Source organism: Podarcis bocagei, assembly GCF_964188305.1.
Source record: "Podarcis bocagei genome assembly, chromosome: 2".
Taxonomy (NCBI): Eukaryota; Metazoa; Chordata; class Lepidosauria; order Squamata; family Lacertidae; genus Podarcis; species Podarcis bocagei.
Window position 1 is genome coordinate 16,369,614 of NC_138126.1, and position 17,588 is coordinate 16,387,201.

General features: G+C 43.4%; 1 protein-coding gene and 2 pseudogenes across 3 annotated transcripts in view; all 3 read left to right on the forward strand.

Annotated features, from left to right (window-relative positions):
* The window catches only part of LOC308579660 (uncharacterized protein), a 60,112-nt gene that overhangs the window by 35,054 nt on the left and 7,470 nt on the right, over positions 1–17,588 (forward strand). The gene's annotated exons all lie outside the window — the stretch shown is intronic.
* The window catches only part of LOC308581229 (zinc finger protein RFP-like), a 69,568-nt pseudogene that overhangs the window by 4,210 nt on the left and 47,770 nt on the right, over positions 1–17,588 (forward strand). Inside the window, exons 6-7 of the transcript XR_014013476.1 lie at positions 766–798; positions 3,223–4,458. The product of XR_014013476.1 is annotated as a zinc finger protein RFP-like (transcript). The remainder of the gene's footprint in view (positions 1–765; positions 799–3,222; positions 4,459–17,588) is intronic.
* Positions 15,540–17,588, forward strand: part of LOC308580742 (E3 ubiquitin-protein ligase TRIM7-like) — a 47,555-nt pseudogene continuing 45,506 nt past the window's right edge. The window contains exon 1 of the transcript XR_014013477.1: positions 15,540–16,066. The product of XR_014013477.1 is annotated as an E3 ubiquitin-protein ligase TRIM7-like (transcript). The remainder of the gene's footprint in view (positions 16,067–17,588) is intronic.

Genomic DNA, 17,588 nt, shown 5'->3' on the forward strand with positions numbered 1-17,588 from the left:
TGCCCCTGAGATTGATGGAAGGGGGGCAGAAGGAGGGGAGGTGTCCAGGAGCCAGCCAGGAGCAGAGGGGACTGGGGTTGAGGCCTCCCGTCCTGGAACAGGGATGTCTGGATCTTGTTGCTGATGGGGAGATCTTCTGGGGGTCCTGTTCTTCCTCCCAAGATTTGGGCAGGTCTGAACCATGACATCACCCCTGCCCTGGTTATGCAGGGATAGCCAGTATGGCCAGCTCCCATAATCTCCAGCTGGCGTGGTCGGTGGTTAGGGATGATGGGACTTGTAGTCCACAACACCTGGCTACAAGCTGATGAATTCATATTATTGTTGCCAGGTTTGTTATCTGAATGATAAGTAAAGGTAAAGGTACCCCTGCCCGTACGGGCCAGTATTGAAAGACTCTAGGGTTGTGCGCTCATCTCACTCTATAGGCCGGGAGCCAGCGCTGTCCGCAGACACTTCCGGGTCACGTGGCCAGTGTGACGAAGCTGCTCCGGCGAACCGGCACCAGAGCAGCACACGGAACGCCGTTTAGCTTCCCGCTAGAAAGCGGTACCTATTTATCTACTTGCACTTAATTGTGCTTTTGAACTGCTAGGTGGGCAGGAGCTGGGACCGAAAGATGGGAGCTCACCCCGCCGCGGGGATTTGAACCGCCGACCATGCGATCGGCAAGTCCTAGGTGCTGAGGTTTTACCCACAGCGCCACCCGCGTCCCTATCTGAATGATAGTGTGATGCTAAATCTCTGTTCCCTTTTCTCTTCCAGACACTGTGGAATATGGACTTCAGCTGCAAAAAGGTACTTTTAATCATAATAATAATTTATTATTTATACCCTGCCCATCTGGCTGGGTTATCCCAGCTGTTTCCCCAGGCACTAATTCGGGAGAGATGGTATCCGCTTCTCAAAAGGCCAGGCCACTGCAGCTCTTCCTTCCATGCCTTATTTCCCCTTATTTCCCAGAGGCATCTGTTCCGTAAGAGCAGCTTGCTGGGCTAGATGGGCTCTTGGCCTGATCCTGCAGACTCTTAGGAAGCCCCCAGCCCAGGATGGCTGGCTTTTCTGTACTGAATATCCATAAGACACAGGGGTGGTGAGAAGCCAAAGGCTCCCGACACATGAGGGGGAAATATCCCTTTGAGCCATACAGGATCCCCACCCCTTTTATGTAAGAGAAAGGTGTAAGAGTGGGAAATGCATGAACACAAATAGCTCAGAAAATGGCTGCAACAACCTTTGGGGGGCGAGAAGGTGAATGGGTTCTGGTGTCAGTGGAGGGAGTTGGGGGCTGCCTGAGTGTGAACTCCAGTGGTCCAGCGTCGCTGCAAGATGGGGGTCTTGTATTGGAGGGGAGACATGGCTTCTCTGCTTAAACTAGAGAAACCTGAATAAACTTAAAAGAGCAGGGCAGAATTGCACCACAGACCAGGGGAAAAGGCTCAGTGGGAAGACAGAAGTCTAGTCTGGCCTGATCCTGGACATCACAAAAAGGGTATCGTAAGAGCTGGGGAAGGGGCAGCAGATGGCAGCATAAAGGAAACTCTTGCTTGTCTAAAAGAATCCCAGAATATAATTTTAAATATAACAGCACTGAGTAAAATGCATAAAGGCTTATAAATACAACAATGAACTAGAAAAAAACATTACATTTCACACACAAAAAATTGACTAATAGCACTGTCAACATCCAACGTCACATTTAATTTCCAAAGGCCTTTGTACAACTGTGTGTCTTTAAAAAGAAATCGCTTGACTTACTTTCCACAACGTGGCAGGAGGAGGGGGAGGACTGCAGAGCAGATCTTCTTTATAATGTCCATCAGCCTGACCAATTTAAAAAAAAATGCAATTATAATAATAGCCTCATTGTAACAATACCAATTTATAATACAATTCTAATGTAAATCATTCAAATACCAAATGATATAACTTATTTAAGGTGCTAGAATTGATGATTTTCTTTATTTCTGTGTTCCAAAATCTTACTGATTTCAATTACATTCCAGTCATCATCATAATCCCTTATACAACAGCTGCAGTATTTATAACTTCTATTCATGTTAACACAGTAAATGACCAATTTTTAAATGAATTTCTCATGATGCTTCCACTCCATAAAAGTGAGTCATACAGCCAATCAGATCTGTGGAGCCAGTATGGGGTGTTTGCATTGACGGTGACAGGTGGGAATGGCACTTCCTAGGTTTTACTGGGTTTGGCTTTAATAAAGGCCCCTTGTCTTGGGATTGCAACAATAAATGCATTAAAACAAGTCATAGCGAAAGGAAGACATTCATGTCAACTGTGTAATAGATGCCAATTTAAAGGACAGAACTATCCATTTTCAGCATTGCTCTAACCAAACACAAGAGATAATCATGTTTGTTCTAGCTTGACCGCTCATGTCAAGAATCCGAAGCAGGACATTTTAGACAGGGAGTGTCAATCAGAGCACAGAAATACCTTTTTGGGTATTGTTGTTCTTTTTATAATCTATCTGGAAGGATGGGCTATAAAATTACATTAAATATGTAACTAAAACTTGAGTGGAGGTTACAAGTAGGGTGAGAGCACCTGCTGCCAGTTTTACCTGGCCTGTCAAGCATGGTCTGGCATGTGATGTGAGGTAAAAGATTGATGTGAATTAGGGAGTCCCTGCTTTGATTCCCTTCTGCCATGAATGGTGGGGATGGGCTTAAGACACGCCATTGTCAGCCTCAGTCCTCCTATCTGAAAAATGGGCATGCTAAGATTGACTTAACTTACAGGGTTCTTGCAAGGGTTCTATGTAGGTAATGTGTGTTAAGTACTTCAAACCCTTGGAATAATAATAATAATAATAATAATAATAATAATAATAATAATAATATTTATTTATACCCTGCCACCCACGGCCATGACTGGGTTCAGGGTGGCTAACACCAAATAGAATACATTAAAAACACATAATCAAATGATTGCTTAAAATGCAGTTCAAAATCACATTTGAAATCAGATTAAAATTAAGTGGAAACCCATGAATCACAACCGTAGCGGTAAGGAAAGAACTGCAAATGTTTCAAGAATCATTTTTAAGGACTTGATGAACATCCCTGTCTTGAATTCAGAGCCATGGAGTCCCTGTTCATTTCAGAGGGGATGCTATTTCTGTCATGTGCCTAAAGAAATGTCATCTTCCCCATTGATGTTGTTTCTCTTCTCTTTCCTCATCTGCCCCCACAGAAAACGTAACTTTGGATCCAGACACAGCAAATCCCTGGCTCATCCTGTCTGAAGATCAAAAGGGTGTGAGATGCGGAGTAGTGCGTCAAGACCTGCCAGTCAACCCTGAGAGATTTGACACATATCCTTATGTGCTGGGATGTGAGGTGTTCAAGGAAGGCAGACATTTCTGGGAAGTTGCTGGGGGAGCGAGGGGGAATGTGCCGTGGGGGTGGCCAGAGAGTCTGTGAAGAGGAAAGGTGAGATCACCCCTGCTCCTAAGGAAGGGATCTGGCGCATAGGGAAGTGGAGTGATCAATACAGGGTCTCCAGCTGCAATGGGCATCCTATTTTGATCCTGGATGGGGAGCCCAAGAGGATCCGAGTGGCCCTGAACTGTGAAGGGGGACGGTTGTCCTTTTACGATGCTGATAAAGCAGCCCTCCTCCACTCATTCTCAGAAGCCTCCTTCTCAGGAGAGACTCTCCACCCCTTCTTTTACATGGGCAAGAAAGCGAACCTGAGACTCTCTTGACTGAAGGTGCAGACAGACAAGCGTATATTCATTGCCATCATGGCACATTCAGTCTCCTCTTCAGGACTGAGCTGACAGGCACTTAAGGAGAAACCATATTTGCAGAACTGTGATTGGCCATCCCTTATGTCAATCATGATGCAACTCTCTCTTCCTGGGCCAGCTTTTTAAATGACACTGATTGATTGGGTGCCCTGTCAATCCCCAAACTTAGGAAAAAACTAACCCTACACACATTCCTGTTTCAATGTAATTCTCCCTCCAGCTTCCAACTCTGATTTCTAGAGATAATACCATCATCTTTTCTGAATAAAATCAGAATTATGCAAGGGAATCACTTAAAACCTTCCTCAGCCACAATCCTGCTCTCAGATTCCCTCTTCCTCCCCCAAGATCTCCACTGGCCAGGGAGACGGAAGTTCCAAAATCCCTTTTCTTGCTACTCCTCAGGGAAGCTTATGTGGCAATTCAGCAAAATCTCCATATCCAAAGAGACCTGTTTGCTAGTGGGATGCAGATTGCACCCTTGAGCCATTCCTCAAAACACAAATTAATAAATGGAAAGAAGCGAGAGACCAGGAAACACTGTTGGAAGGGACTGTGTGAGATCTCTCAGGAGTCTCCAGAGCCCAGAAAGCAATGGCGGCGGGTGGGGGGGGGGGGAGCATTGGCAGTGGGGAAAACAGTTTCTAAGTCCACCTTGCTTCCCGGCCTCTAGAAAGGTCAAGATCTCTGGCTTCGGACAAGTAAGGATGGTTGCTTGGGGGGCCTTTTTGAGGGCTTCCTGCCTCATGCAATATTGCCTTTGCATGCTGACCCCAGGAACGTAACCCCCCACATAGAATTTGGGCCTCGATGTAACAAAATCCCCTCTGACAACAAAGAGCCTCTGTCAGAGGTTCTGAGTGACAATCTAGAGGATTGGGGGGGGTGTAAATTCCCATGTATACAATTATTTTCTCCAAGGTGCTTCATAGTGAACAGATAATTATCTGTATTTTTAGAGATCACCTCTTCTTAATATTTTTGTATAACAGGCCTGAAAGTACTTAGCTCATATTTAATGAGCTTACTTGTTTGATTCTATTAAAGATTGTACTTCTTGTTACTCCTGTGGTGTTTCAAACTCAACAGCATAATATCCATTCCACGTGACACTTCCTCCAGGGATTTTAGGAGGGTGATATCCTGTTTTATCCTCAGAGAAACCCTATGAGGTAGAAGAGGCTGAGCTGAGAGACTTAGAAAAAGGAGACAGGTTAAAACTTTATGGTCACAAGGGATTTGAACCTGGGCCTTGTCATCCAAAGTTCCTACACACTGTTCACTCAGAATGTGAAATCTTAACAAGGGTCCCTTCAGGGATGTGTTTGAAAGCCCTCCCTGCAAAGTTCCTCTATATATTGTAGCTCCTCTTCAGACCTTCCCGTGTTGACCCTGAATGTCTGCAGGAGGAGTCAATCCAGTTTGAGTGAGGGGCAGATTTCAGGGGCTTCCCTGCATAAGCTCGTATTTTGCAAATGGCTCCATTTCTTGATCTCAGCATTCCCATTAAAAATGAAAGCAACCCCCCCCCCCCAAGTCCAGGGTCCTTGCCGTGGGATCACATTCATCCAGTGCTTTACCAACTGCACTGGCTCCCGGTGGAGTACAGGGTCAGGTTTTCGGTGCTGGTTTTGACCTTTAAAGCCCTATGCAGCCAAGGACCCTCGTACCTACGGGACCGCCTCTCCTGGTATGCCCCGCGGAGGACCTTAAGGTCCACAAATAACAACATTTGGAGGCCCCAAGCCTCAAGGAGGTTAGAATGGTTTCAACTAGGGCCAGGGCCTTTTCAGCACTGGCCCCGATGTGGTGGAACACACTATCACAAGAGACTAGGGCCCTGCGGGACTTGACATCTTTCCACAGGGCCTGCAAGGCAGAACTGTTCTGCCTGGCCTTTGGTATGGACTCGGTCTGACCCTTACGTTTCTCTCCCCTTATGGTCTTGATTTATTGGCTATTTTAAAATAAGGCAGCATTTTAAATTGCATTTTAACCTGTATTTTAAATGCCCCCCCTCTTTTCCTCCTATTATGTTTTTACTGTGATTTTATTGGTGTTAGCCGCCCTGAGCCCGGCTCTGGCTGGAGAGGGCGGGGTATAAATAATAAAAATTATTATTATTATTATTATTATTATTATTATTATTATTATTATTAGGCTCAAGCTTTGGGCTATCTGCCAGTCATAACCTGAGCATTTCTCATAGCTATATTAGAATGGTTCTATAGAATAAGAAAGGGGAAAGGTGTTCTTTTGGAAGTAAGCTGACCTCTCTTGCTACACCATGTTTATATCCAGGATAGTCTCCCCCCCCCCCACACACACACATTAATACGCTGTAGAGTATTAATCAGCCAAAGGCCTGGTTGAAGAGGAGTGTTTTCACCTGGCACCTAAAAATATTTTCACATTTTTATTAGGAATGCCTATAAACCACTGAAGAGTGCAATAATGCCATACTGGTAAACAAGTAAAAACACAAAAAAGAAATAGATCATAAAATACTGCCCGTGAAGAAACTTTTCAATTTTCTTTTTTTTTTTTATAAAATTTTTATTAGTTTTACAACATTTTTTAGAAAACAAACAAACATTTAAAAAGACAAACATACACGTATAATTTCATAACATATTTTCATAAACCTTTTTTCTGGGACTTCCCCATACCCTCCCTTTCTGCATCCCAATGTCCATAATTTTATAGCAACTCCCAATTGTTACTTTCCAACCTCTGTCATCTTAGTCATCTCTGTATTCTAACCTTATATCACTGTATCCCATTGTTCCTGAAAACCACAACACTCTAACATTCATTGAGTTTATAATAGTCCTTAAGATATCTTTTAAATTTTCTCCATTCTTCTTCCGCCGTCTCCTTTCCTTGGTCACGGATTCTGCCTGTCATCTCAGCCAATGTCATATAGTCCATCACTTTCATCTGCCATTCTTCCAGAGTGGGTAGATCTTGTGTCTTCCAATACTTTGCGATAAGTATTCTTGCTGCTGTTGTAGCGTACATAAAAAAAGTTCTATCCCTCTTTAACACCAATTGGCCGACAGTGCCCAAGAGAAAGGCCTCTGGTTTTTTAGGAAAAGTACATTTAAGTACCTTTTTCATTTCAATATAGATCATTTCCCAGAAAGCCTCAATCTTCGGGCACGTCCACCAAAGGTGGTAGAAGGTACCTTCAGTCTCTACATTTCCAACACTTGTTATCGGGCATATGATAAATTTTTGCCAGCTTGACTGGGGTCATGTACCACCTATAGACCATTTTCATAATGTTTTCCTTTAAGGCATTACATGCCGTGAATTTAATACCGGTGTTCCATAACCATTCCCAGTCAGCTGACATAATGTTATGACCAACATCCTGTGCCCACTTAATCATAGCCGATTTGACTGTTTCATCCTGTGTATTCCATTTCAGCAACAAGTTATACATTCTAGATAAGTTCTTAGTATTGGGTTCTAACAATTCAGTCTCTAGTTTTGATTTTTCCACCTGGAAGCCAATTTTCCTGTCCTGTTTGAAGAACTCCATTATTTGGTGATATTGAAACCAATTTTGTACTTTATGTTTCAATTTCTCATGACTTTGTAATTTAAACTTATCTCCATCCTGTTCCAGAATTTCCCAATACTTCGGCCATCCGACCTCCATATTGAGTTTCTTCACTGCCTTGGCCTCCACGAAACTTTTCAATTTTCAGAAGGAATGACAATAAAAGTTTTTTCAATAAAAGTTCTCTTCCACATGGGCAGGTGGTAAATGGGATCAGTATGGGAAAGTTAGGAGCTGTACAGCAGATTTAAAATCCACTAGCATCCAACCTATGTTATATGACTTCAGAAGCGACCTTTTTCCATCTTTCCCACTACCATTCTTAACGTTTTAAAAATACATATGAAAGAGGCTACCTTCGCACCTGCAGGGGGCAGCAGAGACCAGAATGTCACCCACTTCAGTTTCCTGGAAAGGAAAACACCCACAGTTATTGAATTGGCAAAAGAGCTGCGGCTGGGGGTCCCATCCATGCAGGACCTCTGAGAAGAAGCCACTTGCCCCATCTGCCTGCAGTATTCAAGGGATCCAGAGATCATCCCTGATTGTGGGCACAACTTTTGCAGAGCCTGCCTGAGCCAGTTCTGGGGGGAGCTGGAAACGGGGGCATGGTGTTCTGTCAGCCTCATACTTTCCGCTTGAAAAATGAGGACGATAAAAGTGTCTTAACATACAGGGTCCATGTAAGGATTCTGTGCAGATAATGCGCTTGAAGTGCTTTGGAACACTTGAAAGAACAGGTGGTTTCAAGAATTATTACTGCGAACTTGTGGAGCATCCCGAACACAGGGCATTGAGCGGGAATGAAATTTCTCTCATTGGTCTAAAGAAAAGTTCATCTCTGAGCTCCTGCTGTTTCTGTCCTCTTTCCTCATCTACCCCCCAGAAAACACAACTTTGGATCCAGGCAACTTTGGATCCTGCCTCATCCTGTCTGAGGATCAAGAGAGTGTGAGAGATGGAGATGCGGATCCAGATCTCCCCAACAATCCTGGGAGATTAGACACACACGTCCCCATGTGCTGGGGCAAGAGGGGATCACAGCGGGCAGACATATCTGGGAGGTCATTGCAGGGAGTGAGGGGCATTGGGCTGTAGGGGGGGTACAGGAAGTCTGTGAGAAGGAAGGGCAAGTTGGCTCCTTGTCCTGAGGATGGGATCTGGGAGGTGGGGAAATGGGAAGGTGAATAGGCCTCCTCCTTCCCACCTGATGGCCCTGCTCTGTCCCTGCTTGAGGAGCCCAAGAGGGTCCGAGGGACCCTGAACTCTCATCTGTCCTTCCACGATGCAGATACAGCAGCCCTTCTCCATCCATTCTCAGCATCCACCTTCTCAGGAGAGACCCTCCAGCCCTTCTTTCTCTCCAGGGAGAAGCCCTATGTGTAGAATAGACATGGGTCGGCCCTTGTTTCAGTCCTGGTGCAACTCTCCCTTCTCAGACCAGCTTTCGACACAGCACTGATTGGCTTGCTGTTGTGTCAGACGGGAGAGGAAGCCCGCCTCTTGTCCCTCCCCCAGGCAGCTTTCCCAAATGAGTCACTTGTTTGGTTCATTTGTCCTCTCTGAATAAAGTGAGAAAGGGCTGCATTCATCTCATGGCAACAGGAGAACAGGGCCTTCTCTGCAGTGGCTCCGTGTCTGTGGAATGCTCTCCGCAGCAGGGAAGTTTGCCTGGCGCCTTCATTAGAAACCTTTAGGCACCAGGCAAAAACGTTCCGTTTTAATCAGGCCTTTGGGTAATCTGCTTGATATCCTATACCCTTTTAAAATGTTCTTGGGTTGGGTGGAGACTTCCGGTCGGTGCCAGCGCTTAATGGCGGTCCTACCTCCGAGCTCCGGAGAAGGACTGCTTCGCAAGTTCGGGTCTTACCCGCTACGGCGAGCGGGGGACCCCTAAAATCTCAGGCGCTGAAGCCTGAGAACAAGGAGACTCGGTGGGCACCTTTGCGCCCCCCGGTACCGTGAAAGAGCCTTTTTAAAGGCTACAGATCGACATCGGGAGTGAGCGCGGTGCTGAGAGTCGCTACCCAGCCTGCGAAGTGAAGCCGCGTCGCCATAAGCGGAGAGCGCCGATTTCTTCCTGAAAAGAAAATTTGGACTGATTTCCCGTGAGTAAGAGCTGAAAAATAACCGGGACTCTTTAAATTTTGAAAATTGGGCTAAAAGCGGGGAGATCAAAATCAAGGAAGTCTGCCTCCCCCCGACTGCATGAAAGTGAAAGCAACGGAACTTTAAATCTGCATCCGTTGAAACTTGCTTTTTATTTAATCAAACCGGACATTTGGACCTTGGATCTCCCCTCTAGCTAGCAGGGCAGAGGGGAGGTGAAAGAGACTGTAATAACTGCATGATCTATTTGAAGTAAAAACCCTCTGCTGTCTCATTTATTAAAGCACGAAGCGGTCTGCCTTTTAGGACAATAGGACACTGATCTGACTTTCCTGCAAAAGTGATACTGTGATACTGTGATACAAAGTTTAAATTGTGTTTGGCTACAGTACATTATAAGAAGAAGCAGTATAAATTGGGAAACTGTAGCAGTTGGTAGCCATAAGCCTCCAGTTATATTCATTTTAGCTGTGGTTCACATCTTTGGATATACTCCCTTCTTTTTTGTATTTGGACACTTTTACTCTTTGGCCATTTTGATTTGCTCCCCCTAGAGGGTAAAGTAAAGTAAAGTTTGGCACGGCACAGGACAGCGGAATTTTCCAGCAGGGAACAGCTCCCGTGGGAAACGACCTTGACTTTGATATGAGTGGCTCACAAGAAGAGATACTCACAAGGGCCAAAACCAAGCAACAACATCAACAACAGCTGCAGCAGCAACATACAAAGAAAAGAGGCTCAATTTCAGGCATAACTACTGGACCAGCAGGAACAACAGGACAGGAAAAAGGGACAGCTGCTTCTATGGATGCTGTGACAGAAGCCTTGCTTAAAATAAATCAATCTTTGGAGTCCCTGACAAAACAGACTTCAGAAAATACACAAAAATTATCAGAAATATCATTAAGACTAAACCAGAATACAGAATCTATAAACAAACTTGTAGAGGAAAATGCTACTACGCGTAAAATTGCCGAAGATGCTAAAGCTGCTGCCGGAGACACACAAGAGAAATTAGAGCCGATTGCCAAGAAGGTCTATGAGCACGATGCAACTTTGGCCTTGTGGGAATTACAGAGAAAAGAGAGAAATTTGAAATTAAGATTGATTCCAGAGAACGAAAGAGACAACCTTGCGGAATATCTGACACGGGAGTTTGTCGACTGCTGGGATCTCGAGGAAGACGAATTTAAAATCACAACAGCTTTTAGACTGGGCAAAAAGCAGGACAGAAAGACCCCGAGAGATTGTCTGATTACATTCAGATCTAAGGAGGAAAGAGACAAAATACTAGGACTACACTTTGAAAAGGCCCTGCAAATTGGAAACTCAGCTATACAGATCTTCAAAGACATACCAAAATATATTTTGGATTTAAGAAATTTTTACAAGGATTTAGCTCTTCTGTTAAAGAAAAACTCCATCCGCTTCAGGTGGGAATTCCCACAGGGACTGTCTTTTGATTATAAGGGAAAGAAGGTGAAAATAAAGACAATTCAAGACAAAGACAAATTTTTGGCAAGATATCAGGAGGACCTGCAGAAGGGGACTGTGGACGTACTTGCAGAACAGAGGAGAGCACTAGATATTCTGAGTCTTTCGTTTGGACAAAAACCACCACCATCAGAAGAAGAGCAACAACTTGGAGCTGTTGGAGGAGCTCCAGAAAAATAACAAGATGGCTTTGCAATTCCTTAGCTGGAATTGTAATGGGCTTAATGGGCCTTTGAAGAGAAGACAAGTATTTCACATTTTGAACAGAGAACAATTGGACTTGATATGCCTACAAGAAACTCATATAACTAGAGCCCACAGGAGACTACTTACAAATAAAAGATTAGGACAAGAATTTATTTCATCAGATAAAGTCAAGAAAAGAGGAGTTGTTATATATGTGAAAGAGAAATGGGCCCCAAAAATGATATTTAAAGATGACCAAGGGAGATATCTGGCAGTGGAAATACAAGTGCAAGGAGAAAAATTTTTAGTGGTTGGAATTTACGCACCAAATGAAGGTAAATTGACTTTTTTAAGAGACTTCATGAAACTCTGATGGACTATTTGGATTACAATATGATAATCATGGGAGACATGAATGGTGTAGTCTCCACTAACATGGACAAGGCACAAAGACTAACAATGAGTAAGGAAGGGAGACTTCCTAAGACCTTTTTTGAGATGACAGAAAACATGGACTTGATAGATATATGGAGAACAAGGAACCCTCTGGAGAGAGAGGGAACCTTTTTCTCTCAAGCGATGATGACCTGGACCAGAATTGACCAAATTTGGATTACTAGTGGCATGGCTCCAAAGATTAAGAAGGTGGAAATCTGCCCAAAAACTTGCTCCGACCACAACGCCGTGAGGATGGAAATGAAATTTACTACAGCTGGTCAATTTAGATGGAGAATGAATGACACCCTCTTTCGAGACAAGGAGATCCACATGAAGGCCCAAAAAACATTAAAAGATTATTTTGAAATAAATTTGGGGGCCGACGTGGAGAAAAGAGTGATCTGGGACGCAAGCAAAGCGGTGATGAGAGGCTTCTTGATTCAACAAAATTCAATAAAGAGGAAAAAACAAAATGAGAAAAAAGAAAAGATTTTGGAAAAGATAAAGGAAGGAGAGAAAAGATTAAGAGTAAAACCAAAGTCCCAGGAGATCTTAAGAGAGATTAAGTTATATCAAACACAATATATGGAATTGATGAACCAAGAGATTGAATGGAAGATAAAGCAAATGAAACAAAAGACATTTGAATCAGCAAATAAATGTGGTAAACTTCTGGCATGGCAATTGAAGAAAAGGCAGAAACTAAATACAGTTACAAGCCTAGAAGTGGATGGAAAGAATATTTCAAGACCCAATGAAATTAGAAATTGCTTTTTGAGCTATTTTTAAAAGCTTTATACTCAAGGCCCGCAAAATGAAGAAGACATAGATAAATTCCTCGATAAATATGGATTACAAAAAATCTCTCATCAAAGTAAGATGGATCTGAACCAGAGAATATCAGAACAAGAGATAGAGGCTGCCATTCAGAATATGCAACTGGGCAAATCTCCAGGACCGGATGGACTGACTTCTAGATACTACAAATCACTGAAGGAATGGCTGATTCAACCACTAAAAGAAGTCTGTAACGAGATTCTTGAGGGAAAAAGGGCTCCGGAGTCGTGGAAAGAAGCATTTATTTCACTCATACCAAAGTCAGAGACTGAAAAGACCCAACTTAAGAAATACCGCCCAATATCACTACTCAATGTGGATTACAAAATTTTTGCAGACATTTTGGCAAAAAGATTTAAAAGAGTTTTGATGGAGAAGATTCATAAGGACCAAGCAGGCTTTCTCCCTAAAAGACACCTGGCAGACAATGTAAGGAATATAATAGACATTTTGGAAAAGCTAGAGGTGAATATAAACACCAAAGCAGTACTGATTTTTGTGGACGCAGAGAAAGCCTTTGATAATATCTCTTGGAATTTTATGATAAAGAATCTTCATGGGATGGGGGTAGGTCAAGGTTTTGAGAATGGTATGGCTGCAATATATTCTGAGCAAAAAGCCAAATTGATTGTCAACAATGTAGTGACTGAGGAACTTAAGATAGAAAAAGGAACACGACAGGGGTGCCCAATCTCCCCATTACTTTTTATTTCAGTTCTGGAGGTGTTGCTGAATATGATAAGGAATGACCAGCAGATTAAAGGTGTGCAGGTCGGAGCTAAACATTACAAGTTAAGAGCATTTGCAGATGACCTAGTATTGACTTTGCAAGAGCCAAACACTAGTACGAAAAAGGTTTTAGAAATAATACAACAGTTTGGCCAGGTAGCTGGATTTAAACTGAATAAGCAAAAAACCAAAGTTTTAGGGAAAAACCTAACAGATATGGAAAAGGAGAAATTCCAAGAGGAGACAGGATTGACAGTGGTTAAGAAGGTGAAATACCTAGGGGTTTACCTGACATCTAAAAATGCGAATTTGTATAAGGATAACTATGAAAAATGTTGGTCAGAAATTAAAAAAGATCTAGAAATATGGTCAAATTTGAAATTGTCAATGTTAGGCCGAATCGCAGTGATTAAAATGAATGTATTGCCTAGAATGCTATTTCTGTTTCAGACCTTGCAGATTCTTGACAAGATGGAATGTTTCAAGAGGTGGCAGAAAGATATATCGAAATTTGTCTGGCAGGGCAAAAAGCCCAGAATTAAATTTAAAATATTGACAGACGCTAAAGAAAGAGGGGGTTTTGCCCTGCCGGACTTAAAATTGTATTATGAGGCAGCAGCTTTTTGCTGGCTGAAAGAATGGATGCTCCTCGAGAACACGGACATTTTGGATCTGGAAGGTTATAATAATGCTTTTGGTTGGCATGCATATCTATGGTATGACAAAGTCAATAGTACCTTTAAAAATCACATTGTTAGAAAAGCATTGTTTAATGTTTGGATAAGATATAAAGATCTGTTGGAAAACAAAACCCCTAGATGGGTGTCACCAGTGGAGGCCAAGGCAGTGAAGAAACTCAATATGGAGGTCGGATGGCCGAAGTATTGGGAAATTTTGGAACAGGATGGAGATAGGTTCAAATTGCAAAGTCATGAGAAATTGAAACATAAGGTACAAAATTGGTTTCAATATCATCAAATAATGGAATTTTTCAAACAGGACAGGAAAATTGGCTTCCAGATGGAGAAATCAAAACTAGAAACTGAATTGCTAGAACCCAGTACTAAGAATTTATCTAGAATGTATAACTTGTTGCTGAAATGGAATACACAGGATGAAACAGTCAAACCAGCTATGATTAAGTGGGCACAGGATGTTGGTCATAACATCATGTCAGCGGACTGGGAATGGTTATGGAACACCGGTATCAAATTTATGGCATGTAATGCCTTAAAGGAAAATATTATGAAAATGGTATACAGGTGGTACATGACCCCAGTCAAGCTGGCAAAAATTTATCATTTGCCCGATAACAAATGTTGGAAATGTAAAGAAACTGAAGGTACCTTCTATCACCTTTGGTGGACGTGCCCGAGGATTAAGGCTTTCTGGGAAATGATCTATAATGAAATGAAAAAGGTACTTAAGTGTACCTTTCCTAAAAAACCAGAGGCCTTTCTCTTGGGCATTGTCGGCCAATTGGTGCCAAAGAAGGATAGAACTTTCTTTATGTATTCTACAACAGCAGCAAGAATACTCATCGCAAGGTATTGGAAGACACAAGATCTGCCTACTCTGGAAGAATGGCAGATGAAAGTGATGGACTATATGACACTGGCTGAGATGACAGGCAGAATCCGAGACCAACGAAAAGAGACGGTGGAAGAAGAATGGAGAAAATTTAAAAGCTATCTTAAGGACTATTACAAACTTAATGAATGTTAAAGTGTTGTGGTTCTCAGAAACAAAGGGATACAGCGACATAAGATCAGAATAAAGAGAGGACTAAGATGACAGAGGTTGGAAAGTAACAATTGGGAGTTGCTATAAAATTTTGGACATTGGGATGCAGAAAGGGGAGGTATGGGGAAGTCCCAGAAAAGAGGTTTATGAAAATATGTTATGAAACTATACGTGTATGTTTGTCTTTTTAAGTGTTTGTTTGTTTTTCTAAAAATCCTGTAAAACCAATAAAAATTTTATAAAAAAAAAATAAAATGTTCTTGGGTTGTTTTTATTCTGATTATATATGTTGTGATTTTTTCTGTGAACTGCCCTGAGACCTCCAGGTATACGGCGGTATATAAATTCAATGAAGAATAAAAAGTGAGTGGAGCAAGGCGGGGGAGGGGGGCGACAATTCATTCATTAGCCTGCAAAGTGGTCTGAGCCTGACGTGCTGATAGTCAACAAAACTACAACAATCTCCACCAGCTCCCACAGGGAAATGGTATTTAAACGAGCAGCCACCAAGGATGGCTTGATATATTTCCACCATATTAAAGCGGCTCAGAGCTCCACCCATCTCCAAGGCAACAGAGATCCTGAGTAATCACACCTGAATTTCCTGGAAGGGGAACCCTCCCATTTGCTGACGCAAAAGAGAGAAAACGAAACCAGCTCCCTCTTCCTGGCGAAGCAAGCATGGCTGCTTCTGGGGATCCCGTCCGGGATCTCTGCGAGGAAGCCACTTGCTCCATCTGCCTGGAGTATTTCAGGGATCCGGTGATCATTCATGAATGCGGGCACAACTTCTGCCGAGCCTGCCTGATCCAGTGCTGGGGGGAATCCGAGGGAGAGGCTTCCTGCCCTCAGTGCAGGGAAACGGTGGAGCAAAGCAGCATCAGGCGAAACCAGCAGCTGGCAAATGTTGTGGAAATAATTAAGAAATTCAACCATCCTCAGGGGAAAGAGAAGGGAAAGGAAGGGTCTGTGAGAAAGGACCAGGAGTCGCCAGCAAGAGCTTTTGTGCAGCGCGATACATCGAGAGTTGTGGCATGTGCTTTGCGAATACTAGCCGAGAAACTCCGTCTTCAAGAAGAAAAGCAGGGAGAAGGAAAGAGGAGAGTCTGCCAGAAGCACTAGGAGCCCCTGAAGCTCTTCTGCCAGGAGGACCAAAGCCCCATCTGTCTGGTGTGTGACAGGTCCAAGGAGCACAAAGGCCACGAGGTGGTTCCTCTGGAGGAGGCGTCCCAGGAGTACAAGGTGGGAAAAGGTAGCACTTCTTTCTTGGGGAGTGGAATAGCTGCAGACAAGAGGGGCTTGCAAAATAAAAAATAAATATAAAATGTTGTAATGTATTCTTTCCTCTTGCAGCCCAAAAGGAATCCTCCAACAAGAGATCTTGTGCAGCCTGATAAGACTAAACTTCTGAAACTTTATACAATAAACATTTATTTTCCTTTTTGAGGGATTAAAGTCTGCCCAGTGACCTCCTGAATGCAGGCTGCAGTAACTCCCCTGGGAGGAAAGATTACAACATCTAGGATTAATTTAATAAAAAGGAGGGGAGACATGTTGGAGGTGTGTTCAGTGTGCGGGACAAATAGCAAAACCCCCGTGTTTCTCAGCTCTGATATAGGGCAGCCCCATTTCTGCCTCAACTGGGATGAAAAAGGGGAACTTCTGCCAAAGACCCAGGGATGTGCGGCTGGGAGCAAACATAGGGTTGAGCTTGCCTGTTAATGTGTGATGCAGCCCAACTTTGATTTCCTTTTCTTTTCAGGATCAGATCAGCAGGTGCCTGGCCAACCTGAGGAAGGAGAGAGAGAAAATTCTAGTATTTAAAGCAAACACAGAAAAGGAAAGGCAAGACATGCTTGTAAGCGCCATTGTTACTACTTTAAGATGAAAAATGCTATAGTCTAGAATCAATATTGGGGGGGGGGATATGGAATACAGAAAGAGGCTTATTTTTTAATGGTCTGATCTCCCACAAAGCATGAAAGACCATTTAAAGAGGAGGGTGGGGTTGTAAGTTTTTACGAAGTTCTTTCCCTCCTGAATATGTCAGCAGTTGCCTTCCAAGTTAATTTGGATACCTGGCCTCCTCATCCTTTAACAGGAGGCTAGATGCCTGATATTGGCCCACTGTTCTCTTCTTTCAACAAACACGTGCAGAGAAGGAAAAGATGGTGGCTGAGTTCAGGCGACTGCACCAGTTTCTGGAAGAACAGGAGAAAGGTATTCTGGCCCAGATGGCAGAAGTGGAGAAGGAGATTGCAGCCCAAAGGGAGGAGCACCTGGCCAGACTCTCCAGGGAACTCTCCTCTCTTGACAGCCTCATCCGGGAGATGGAGAAGAAGCTTCAGGAACGAGCGAGTGAACTCCTGCAGGTGAGGCCTCATCCTGATGCGAGAGGGTGGAGTGTGCTGCTTCAGACTGTGTAGGCATTTCTTAGTCACATAAAAATGTTGCTGGAAAGAAAACAGTACATGAAGGGTGAAAGGCGTCAGTCCTGGGGACGCAGAATGGGCCCTGCTAGATCAAACCACAGGCCCCTTCATTCTAGCATTGTGTTCTCTCATTGGCCATCAGAGGTCTCTGAGAAGCCTAAAAAAACAGTAGTGCTCTCCAAACCTGTGATCCCCAGCAGTTGCCACTCAGCTGCTTAGGATTTATAACTGACTGCAGAAATGGCTCCACTGACATCTTTCTTTCTTTCCC